The sequence below is a fragment of the Triticum dicoccoides genome, unplaced genomic scaffold (assembly GCF_002162155.2).
Source record: "Triticum dicoccoides isolate Atlit2015 ecotype Zavitan unplaced genomic scaffold, WEW_v2.0 scaffold12599, whole genome shotgun sequence".
NCBI classification, from domain to species: Eukaryota; Viridiplantae; Streptophyta; class Magnoliopsida; order Poales; family Poaceae; genus Triticum; species Triticum dicoccoides.
The window spans coordinates 20531-32092 of NW_021188346.1; the positions used below are offsets into that span (position 1 = coordinate 20531).

General features: G+C 44.6%; 1 pseudogene; it reads left to right on the forward strand.

The window, feature by feature from the left end:
• The first annotated feature begins 321 nt into the window (after positions 1 to 321).
• Positions 322 to 802, forward strand: LOC119343397 (annotated as a pseudogene).
• The last annotated feature ends 10760 nt before the right edge of the window (positions 803 to 11562 follow it).

Sequence of the window (11562 nt, forward strand, 5' to 3'; positions counted from 1 at the left end):
AGACCTTGAGCCGGCATATCATCTTAAGATCACCGGAAATTCTGAAATAAATCCAGGAATAATGCGAGCACCCGGATTTGAACCCTGATGGGTTGGGGATACCACTGTCCACCTAAGCATCTCAACCACTGGTTGATTCGCATTATACATTCAAATTCGCTTAATGTGGCGTAATTAGTAAAAGAGTTTCACTTTGATGCATGAGCAACAAATGGAAACGTTTGAAACCATAAAAACAAATTTATAGCGCCAGCATCTAATTACTCCTTATGCTCTTGTTATATATAGTTCGAGTCTGACAAAGAAACAAATGAGACGACCATGGCCCCTCTCCAAGCTCTCTCCTCCGTCCTCGTCCTCCTGCTCCTCACACAGCACGCGCGCACGGCGAGGGCGAGCACGCTAGAGGACACGTGCAGGCTCGTCGGCACCGGCAGGGCGCAGGACTACGACTTCTGCGTGAAGACACTGGGGGCGGACCCGGCAAGCGCGATGGCCGACGAGCTCGGCCTGGTGGTCATCGCGGTGAGGATCGCCATGGCGACCGCCAAGGCCACCGGCGACCGCATCGCCCGGCTGCAGGCCTCCGAGACGTCGCCCCGGCGGCGGCTGGTCCTGGACGAGTGCGCCAAGGACTACGCCTTGACAGTGCGCTGGCTGGGGCGCGCCTCCATGGACTTGGCCGCGGGCGGGGACGAGGACCGGCTGACGGAGGCGGCCACCCTGCTGGAGCACGTTCGTGGCACGCCGGCGCGCTGCGACAAGGCGTTTGTCCTCTGGGCCGGCGAGAGGACGCCACTGACCGACGCGGACCACGAGCTCAACGGGGTGACCGTGCTGGCGTTGAAAATCTTGCGCCATTGCTTAAATGACGGGGCAAAATGAGCAAGTAGCACGAGGCCTTCTTCTACCTCCGGAAGAAAATGATCATCTTTTCCGGCAGTGCAATATGTGATGTGCAACAATAAAATGAGTAATAATAATAACTTGCAAAATTTCCAATGGAGATTGTAGAACGCTGTGGTCTTATCAGTATTTATTTATTTCAAAAATGACGCTGAAGATTTTCTCTGATTCACAAGAGTTCATTCAGATCAGGCGAGGAAGGTTACCGTTCGATTTTCACTGACAATTAGGTTTTTGATTGAGGGTTCTGTGATTGTCCAGCTACATGTCTTGTGTACGTGGTACCTTTCTCTGACTCTTCTTTTCATTATGTAACCTCTCTGGCCTTTACAAAAAAGACGTTCTCATAACTAAATGTCTTTCTTGTGATTCTGATAGGCCCACCTACGACACATGCATGTACACCATGTTTCTCTACTGTAATTTAATGTTATATTTAGATGTTACAAAAAAATTATTTACATGTTACACAAAAGAGCTCAGGGTTCACTTAGAGGAATAATTGCTTTGCAGGTATACATTTACTGAAAGGGACTGATGTGCTGAACTTTCGAGAATTCCGATTGGTCGTTAATATAACCTTTTCTCCTTTTGTTGAAATGTCCGAAGGAATTTCCCTTATTTTAGGTTTTCAACTTGAGGAGTTTCATGCTTTTTGAGTGGAGCCATCCACATATATAATATGATTCTCAAAAATTCATTATGAGGTAAAATCATTATATACATATTGTTTCCTGTATTTTTTATGTGAGTAGGGCCAGCTTATTGCATGATTAATAAGACATTTTTGTGTAGTTCACCGTTTATTTTATTATGTCTGTATAAACAAGATTTTTTGGTTATTTGGCCTCACAAATGTTCTTTCTTGAACAGCAACCATCAGAGAACAAGAACAACAATAGTGATGAGAAAGGAAGGAGGCGAGTATGCCACACACTGATAAGATGGTTTCCCCTGTGTTCTCTATATATGGTAATCCACTTTTCACTGACTCAAATTGTTTACTGGTGAGCTAACAAGATGGTATTGTGTCTTCCCTCTTTCTTTGTAAGTGAATGACTTCAGGTTCTTGGGCATTATTCAACTGCTATACTTGTGGGAAATAAATGTACTAAACTTGTGAGATGGATTGATTAATGGGCCGTGAAATGGGATTAGGGCTCGCAATTTACAAACAATGAGTTGCAACTATAAAGAATGGATTGATTAATGGGCAGTGGAATGGGATTAGGGCTCGCAATTTACAAACAATGAGTTGCAACTATAAATAATGGATTGATTAATGGGCAGCGAAATGGGATTAGGGCTCTGCATAGTTATGAGTTGCAACTACAAAGAATGGATTGATTAATGGGTAGTAGAATGGGATTAGGGCTCTGCACAGTTATGAGTTGCAACTACAAAGAATGGATTGATTAATGGGTAGTGGAATGGGATTAGGAATCGCAATTTACAAACAACTCAAAAACCTTGGGTACGTGGTTGAAAAGAAAATGAATCATTGAAATGCTTCTGCCTCCCAAAGAGGCGTACCGGCATTTTCATCGAAGGGAAAATGTTCCAGAATCTGGGGGTTTCATCACTTGCTACTGTAACTGTTGTGTGTAAACATGAGAGGTGCGCCTCTCATTACATTCCATATTTGCTTGAATGCAAATGTTTTAACTATTATTATCAAGAACAGTAAAACTGCACCTAATCCCTTGCCTCTCACGCCATCAGTTGTTTGGACCGTTCGTTTTCAAGATTGGAATGTTTCTGGCCGTTGGATACACGTGAATCTCTCGTTCGTGTGAAGACATGACCACAGCTTGACCCTGATGTCTTAAGAGCAGCTATTCCGGTAGCTTTTTTGGAGTACTGTCATTAATTGGGCCAGACAGCCCATCTAAGGAAGCCGCAGGTCCGGTCTGCACAGCACTAGAAAAAAATAACGAGCCTGCGATGTCGTCACTTCTCCGTCGCCGTTCCTCCTTCCCGCAGCCACTCCTGCGCGTGGCGGCTAGGGTTAAGACCATCTGATCTGATGCGGCGCGGTACGGGCCTCACAGATCGATGTGGTGCGAGCGATGCAGGCAGCTGATGCGGTAGGACATGGGATTGGAAGCGACTGGCGGCCGAATTGAAGCTGGCCCGCCGGCATAAAAGCAGTGAAGCATCAGTTCGTGGTAGCCATGTTGGAATTTGCTAGTGGGCTTTTGGCCCAAAGCCCAAATAAAATTCTGAAATTCTCTTGGCACATTCATGCACACATGTGAGTGGAGTGAGTGAGGCTAAAGTTTAGTCCCACCTCATATGTTCAGAGAGAGTTGCACCTCTTTATAAAGTGAGCTCTCCTACCACTTGTATGAGCATGAGAAGAGGAGACCTACACGCGCGCTCCTCCTCCTCGCTCGCCTCGCCACGCCACGCCTCGTCACGACGCGCCGCGGGTTGCGGGATTGAGCCGAGCCGAGGGCAGAGCTATGCACGTTGTCTAACGGACGCGTTAATTACTGAAGCGTTTCCGATTCCTTTGGATCGTGACGACTCGGACGTGGGGTTTACTCCCACGACCTACCCGGCCCGCACTATATAGTCAGGCAGACGTCTACCCTAGCCGCCGCCGCTTCGTATGGTTTCTCACCATCGCTCCAGATCATTGCGCCGCCAAGCAAGTCTTCTCCATCCCTCCTTTCGGCGTGCATCGGGAGAAGGGACAGCAGGCCTCCGGAACCCCGCCTCTCGTGATCCTGTATGGGAAAGGGGCGATCAGGTTTTTGGGGAGCGCACTCGCGCGACTGCTGGCAGCGACGACTTCTTCCCCGACCTCGGCAACCTCATCCTCGACGACATGGGCGACAACGTCAACGCCGGCGATGCTGCTCCCGCTGCACCGTACGTGATTCTATCTTTCCTGTTTGAGATCGTGGTACAATTCATGTTTCTAGTATGTGCCCTAGATGTGATCTGTTCATCTGTTATGCTAGTTTGCATGATTAGTTCAATCTTTGCTACTGTAGTCATGATTTATCTTTTGTTTATTCGGATTAAATCTCGTAGTAATTTGCTCATATTACCAACAAGCCATTCATGGTAACTAATGTGCGCCACTAGCGTCAACAGCGACAAGGTGGTACGAGCGGCCACTCCAATCTGTGCTTCTGTCCACGTCTCCCCGATCTCAATCTCTTCCTCCTCGTCTCGCAGGCCGTTGCGCTCCACGAACGTCGACCTCGAACGGCGGCGCACCTCCCCCGAACTCAACCTCCAGCGGTCGTGCCCACCGTGACTAGCATATTGTCCGCCGGCGGCCCCGCCAAAGTCAACATCCCCATGTGCGCTGTCGTCCAATATGGCCGTGGCCTTGCCGCACTTGCTTCACGCTGGCCATAGGTACGTACAACTCCTCTTTCCCACCATAACACAAGAATCCCACATGACATGGCTGCAGATGCTCGCACGTGGTTTGTTAGTATGTGGAATATCTCTGTTACGTGAGAACTACATAATACGACACTGATCACATACACATATACAATCGATCGGTTGAACCATGTGAGTTCCATAGTATCTATACAATATCTTTTTCTACTTATCCTAAGAATTCCAAATAAACTTAAGAATTCCAAATAGCCGCTACTTTCCGTAAACTTAGATTTCTCTTATTTATTTTATGCATGATGGAGTTGTTAGCTTGAAGTGTATGTGATCTTGTTGATAAGCTTTTAGTTGATTCTTTCCCTTTTACAAAATTATTAAGCAGAAAGAAATTAAAAGAGCAAATATTTTAGTTTAGTTTAACAGAAAAAGGTTGGAACTTGGAAGACACATCAATTCTGTCAGAGGAATGGATGCCCAAGTGTCCTGTGAGTTTAACTCTGAGGGGAAACCACATCAAGAGAAATTCAAGATCTGTTGTCTAAAAAGGTCTACTAAACATCTATGCATTTCTCTTATTTATTTTATGTAGTCATTGCTCATTTAAATTTCTTTCTTCATCTCTTGAAATTAGTACACAAACCAACCATCTTTCCAAAATGATGTGCAGAAACTATATTCGAAGTTGGCATGCACAACGAAGATGATTTAACTCATTCAATGCCACATTAATTCCTTTCTTGCAGCTCCTTGGAAAACATGGATTCACTGCTTTAGAAGAAAGTGAGCCTACTAAATTTCTTGGCAGCCCCTGAGAAAACTAGGATTCTCATAACGGAATCTGCAAAATCATCTGTATGTTTTTTCTTTTCTTTTTTCCACAAGGTATCTGGTCTTAGTTTATATACGGATTGCACAAGATAATGTTTTTTGTGATTGTACAAACACCTATATATGCTTATTTAGTTTCAAAAAGTAATTGCATCGTGCTCGGGTTTTGCTTTTGTTGCAGATGCATCCTAAAATAAGCTTGCCATTTTAAAGGAGAGTTCGAGCAATTTTTTTACCAATCTGAGCATTTATTTCTTTCTACATAATTTTACTACAAACCTTGCTCTATTTGTAGAAAAGGTGAGCACACTTGACTTCAATTGCTATGCGTGGGTAGGGTTCTACTGATAAAAAAACCTGAATGCGATGTTGTGATTTGAAATTATTTGCTTGCCTAAATTTGTGTTTCTTTATCCATCATTATTGTACTAGAGTTACCTGATATCAAGCTTCTCATTGTGTACACCATGCCAGAAACAGGTATGTTCTCCAAAGTGTTGATAGGCTATCAATTATTATGATTTGCATTCTACATTTTGTTATTATATTTATTCATGCATGTGATTCTTTATTCCACCTTTGAGGTTGCGAAGCCAGATGCTAATGCTCCTTGACAAAAAGGGAATATCCAGCAACTTCTCAAACACCCAATTCAGACCTCTCACGTGTGAGACCTAATGTTGAAGCAAATTCAAGTTAAGGCCCAAGTTTTTTTTTAAAACAGTCCTCTCCTATCACTACACTACTTGGCTCTTTTATATTGCCTTCCAATATATATGCACTTTATACAAATGTTAGTTTGATGTTTTTCTCTTACTGTCTGATGACAGCATGCTTTATGACTATATATTTGTAAAAATCCTATTATTCCATTGGAAAAGTAGACGGGCACGGCAACGCGCGCCAATAATGATCTAGTGTGTATATAAATGAGAGACTCATCTCATTTACCTCCATATTTGTTGGCAGGTCAATGTTTCTAGATAGGGTGCTATTCAATTCTAACTGATTTAACATAAACATTGTGGCTAAAAAAAGGTTAAACAATTGACAATATTGCAACATATGCATGAGGATCCCTCGCAAAAAAACACATATGCATGAGGATAATATTTGTGCCCCGTTGAAATGCACGAGCAATTATCTAGGATGATGGGACTTAACAAATTGTCAAATTTGGAGGGAACACCAGATGGATTTGGAGCGGGCTGACAACAAGTGAAGTAAAAATAATAGAGTGACCAAAGAGCTGAAGTTGAGGGGCTCCTGATAGATCCATTTGTTGGCCCGTCGCAATGCACGGGCTTTCTACTAGTTTTCATTAATAGATCTATTTACCCTCAATCTCTGGCTAATTCTTTGGGGCGTGCTACGCTTCGGCCGGCGGATCTTTTTAAAAGATCCGTCGGGTTCTGAGCCGTCGAATCTGACATGATCTCGCGGCCGAGCGTTACTTTTGTAACAGAAGTCGTGTTGTGAGAACCCTTTTGCAACATAGGCCTTGTTGAATAAATGTCATCGCGTAGCACAACACTAGCACACTTGTGGGAACTGTTGTTATGGCGGCACCAGCGGTTGTGACTGAGCTCGAGGAGGCAACAACCATGCATGCTTGTCCACGCCGGTGCTCCCTCGGGAGGGCGGGGCGACGGCGGATGCGGCTCCCCGTGGATGCGGACGCCGGTTCTCTCCCGATACGGCGGACGCGACTTGAGGACTTGGGGCAGCTACAGATGGAACCTGCGTCCTGCGGGGATGAGAGTTCGGAGAAAGAGAGGAAAATGGCTGGGAGAAGACAACAGAGGTTTTTGAAGATAAGGTAAGGGGCACATGGCTGGTTGGGGCTAGTAAAAACATATGTGAACGTGTGTGGTATGATCAGATGGGATCCAATGATGTATGGGCGGCGGAACGTTGTCCGTGATCGGTGAATGATTTCTCTAAACTTTTTTACCATTTGTTAATTAAATTTGTCAAAATTTTATTGTGAAAGTGGTTACGTCTCAGCCGACTGAGACTTAACCTCAGTCAAGTGATATAGTACAAGGAGAAAAAGAAAATAAAAATGAAGAATCTTTTCTGCATGGATCTCCATGCAAGATCAAAGGAATATAGCATCGATTGAGACAAAACAAAGTCTCAGTCGACGGAGTACTTAGCAAAACTGTTTTATTATCAGAATCAATTACTTCCGAACGACCAGTATTTTAAGCTTTTGGGCCGAAGGTGCTTTTCATCACTGGATTCAGGTATGAATCTTAGAGCAGAGGAAATTAGCCAGGTCAGCTTTTTATTTCGTTCGAGGAAATTGACTACCGCCGTGAACGCTCCCCACCACCACTCCTCTGTTTCCCCGTCCCAGCCACTCCTTACCCATTTCTCTGCCACACAGTCGCCCCATCTAGCCCCCACCAACACCGTCCCAGCCCTTTCGTTTACTCTGGCGACGGTGTTGGCGGCGATCCCAGCGTGGTTTAGTGGCGCTATGTGGAGATGGAGGCTCACGCGCATCATGCGGTTGGTGGATCTCGGCTGCTGTGGCCATGTCGATGGCGGCGGAGGCGAGGGACCCACGCTTGCTGGTGTCGTGATTCTAGTGGGCCGGAGCTGCTGGAGGTGAGGACCGCAGGTGCTCCTTTCCGCGTGTTGTCTCCGTCAGCCACCTCGACCCCTGGTGGAGGGGCGGTCTCAAGTCTCACCGATAGTTTCTCGGTGCGCGGCCCTGTGTCGACGGCGGCAGATAGACCGGCCGTATGCCTGGTCGTGCTGCTGTTTTGGAGGGTAGGAGATCAGGCTCGCGGGTGCCCGCGCCCGATCTGAAGCTGGGAGGAAGACGGTCTTGTGTAGTTGTGTGTGCCCGTCGTCGCTGCAGCAGCTCCGCTCGTGCACGCCAGCAAGAGCTCCGCCGCCAGCTCCTGTCGCTTTGGGTCTTACATCATCTGCCGCGTCCCCAAACATCATCGACTGTGGCCCTATCCGGTGAGCACCAATCTCTCTTTTTTGCTCGTAACTAGATGCTGCTTTGTGGCACTACAAGAAATATGTCAACTTGTGACCCTCGCTATTGGGCATTGAAAGGTCATTGTTTTTCATTTGCGACCTTTTTGTGACCAAAAACAAAAGGTCAAAAGCTGGCAGTCGTAAACTGAAATTAGTGACCTTCTTTGTGATATGTAAAAGGTCGTTGGTTCCATGACCAAATTTTTGGTCACTAGCAACCTCCCCATGCCACGTAGGCATCCAGCGTGGCAAGCTGGTGTGACACAAGATTCAGCCCGCTCCAATTCGGTTTTCTACATGGGCCTAGCCCAACAATTCGGCCTTTTTACTGTATATTTTCTCTATTAATTTTCTCTAGCTATATGGGTCTGGCCCAACAATTTGGCCTTTTTATTTTCTAGGCATGGCCTTTTGCGGTCCATTTCATTTTTATTTTCGAGGGTTTTTTGTGGTCCAGTTTTTAGATGGGTCCCAATTGTCAGATTTTTCCTGGCAGTAGATCCACATCGCTTTTTAAGCAGTATATATAAAACAGAAAGAAGAAAAGAATATGAAAATCTTCAAATAACAACTAAAATAGGTTTATTACAATATATTCTGTACAGAACAGGACATGTGAAACTCCATACACTCGTTCACATCACAACAACCAGTTTAACCTACAAATATTGCATGCCCAGGAACTTAAAACTTCATGTACATAACCATACAATATTCCACACAATCACAAATATTGTGATTGAAAAATAAAACACTCTGCCAAGTTAAAGCTAGCTATTCTTGGATACCACGGAACATGCTCTTCAACATAGGAAGAAGTCATCAACGGTGTTCTATCAACAACACAAGCTCCATTCACCTACAAGAACAAAATGGAATATCAAGTACTTGGATCGTTCAAGCAGATTACAACCAACATATATATATGTAGAAGTACATCAAGAAATATGATGGAGCAATCGGACAACAAATACATTAAGTAAACAACCCAACCGATGAGTGATGACGACAAGCAAAGAGTATAAACCCAGGTTTGGACATACATAGTGTCAACTCAAGCAGAACATAATAAGGCAGTAAACTCAAGAAGAACATAATTAAGCACGATGAAAGGGACCATCCAATTAAATTCCATTCCCATCTTCTTCAGTAAGGACAGGCAAAACATCCCAGCATATCTCAAGTCGATGAATTATTCTAGCAATAACCAAATTAGAAACATCCCTTGTTGTTCCATTTAACCATACTACAAGACTGTAGAAGAATCACTCTTGGTGAATCAAATCATAGCAAATCGAGCAACAGATACAAGAGGCACATCAGGCCTAGCCATTTTCGTTTCAGTAATTTAGAAAGAGGGGCGATGGGGCACGGAACCTTGAGGCCCTGTTATGGGGTTGTGTTTGATGAAGGTTGCCCTTTGGGGCGGCAGCTGCAGCTCCTCCAGATGCAGCAGCAGCACCTCCAACCGGCACGACGGCGGTGACAACACAAATGGTCACCTGTGTGACATTTCAGATCATCATTACAGAATTTAATTTATTTATTCAAGACGCAAGCAGCAAAGATAGTGTCCACCTTCGCATATAGAACCGAGCATAGATTTACAGCACATCAATGATTCAAGTAGTTCAAGACTTAATTACTTTTTCAACATCAGGGTAAGAGATATGGAACAAAAATGCACAAATGGTGCCTATTGAGTTAGAGCAAGCAATATAAAGGGGCACAACTGTGTGAAACTGTTATCAGCATTGTTTCAAAGTTTACTGTGGCATATTTTTCATGATCAGTATGACTTCTTATAAATAATAACCAATAGTACTGCCGCCAGATCCTTACACATGTATAATGGCATGAATAGAGCAATAGAGCAATGCCCAATCCTTACACATGTATAATGGCGTGAATATGCAAGTTAGACCTAGATGTTACTAACAAGTGTTATTTGCATAATTAATGAATAAGTGTGGTATTTCTGACTAGCCAGAATCAATCTTTGTGCATACATCTGGCCATGTTGTTCCTTGCCAAATAAGCTCCCAAAAGCAGTATTAATAAAATTGAAACAGAATAACATTTACAGGACTACATGAACCACAACAAAAAAAATTCTGTTGCGAGTAAGCTACTTGCCTTTGTCCATTTGCTCCCACCAAGTCAATCTATTATACATCCCTTGATCATCAGCGAATGGAGTTCCCTTCTTCCAGTGGAAGAAGTTGTATGTAATCTGAAATGAAGATTCAGTTAGGAAAGCAACGACAATAGAGAAATAATTTCTAGATAGTATGTTTCAAGCTATAATCTTATGAGAAAAATAGCAATAATTTGTACTTCCAGAATTGAGGTTGGGCCAACTAGAACTACAGTATTTACTGCCAGAATGATTTCATGAATTTTGCCACTACATGATTATATTTAAAGTAGCAAAAGAATTATTAAATGTAGGCTATTTATTTGGCTATTATGAAACAGTAAACCTTCAAACTAGAATACACTTTATTAGTTGGCAGGATTGGCGAATGCGTCGTAGCAATCTAAGAAACAGAAGTGCATTTCTATGTGGTAAAATGATGTGCCTAGTTGCTGAAAAATGATGTTTATTTATGTTGACAGAATGCTTTTGAGGAGTTGGCATCCAGTTCTTATTGAGCTATACAAGGAGTCTAGGATTGAGCATTGTCGTGCAACTAGGGACTTGAGTAGCTACGACTTCTATGTGCAACATGTGCTCATCAACAACAAAAATTCCCACGCTCATCAATTAGTAGAAATGAAACTGATAGTAGTATAGTAGGTGTGGTCTGGTCCTTGCAGCAAAAAAACTTGCACTTATGCATCAGAGAGAGGGGGGCTACCAAATTGAGTTGCTATTTCATCCATGGTGGTGTCCCTGCATCCATGTAGCTGCTGCTGCTGACCTTGAAGATGCAGCTCGTCGTTCTGCTATTGTACCAAACGAACCTTGTCGCTGCTGCACGCACAATAACAAATAAGAAGTGGTTTGTCAGATCAAACCGGAACCTTCCATGAGAGAGAGGGGGGGAGAGGGAGGGAGGGAGATTTCAAACCTTCCATGGGCAGTAGCTAGGAGGAGTAGGCAGAGCAGAGGAGGGAGCAGCATCTAGGAGGAGGAGGCAGAGCAAAGGAGGGAGCAGCAGCAGCACCAGAGCAACCTACACACAAAACAAACAAACAAACGTAGGAATCAGAAGTGAGGAGAAGAAGAAATGGCCGGCTGCCGACTGCCGGAATTGCCGGAGATGGCCGGCTGCCGACTCGCGTTTGCCATGGACGTCTCCGCCACCGCGCCCTCATCGCCTCGTCCCCATCCATCCATTGGTGGGTGGGTGAAGGGCTACGGTGTCGGGCCTCATCCGCCCATGGGTCAGACGGACCTGAGGGAGGGAGAGCTAGGGAGCGAGGGAGGAAGGTCGCGGTGGTGATGGGGTTGGGGGAGAC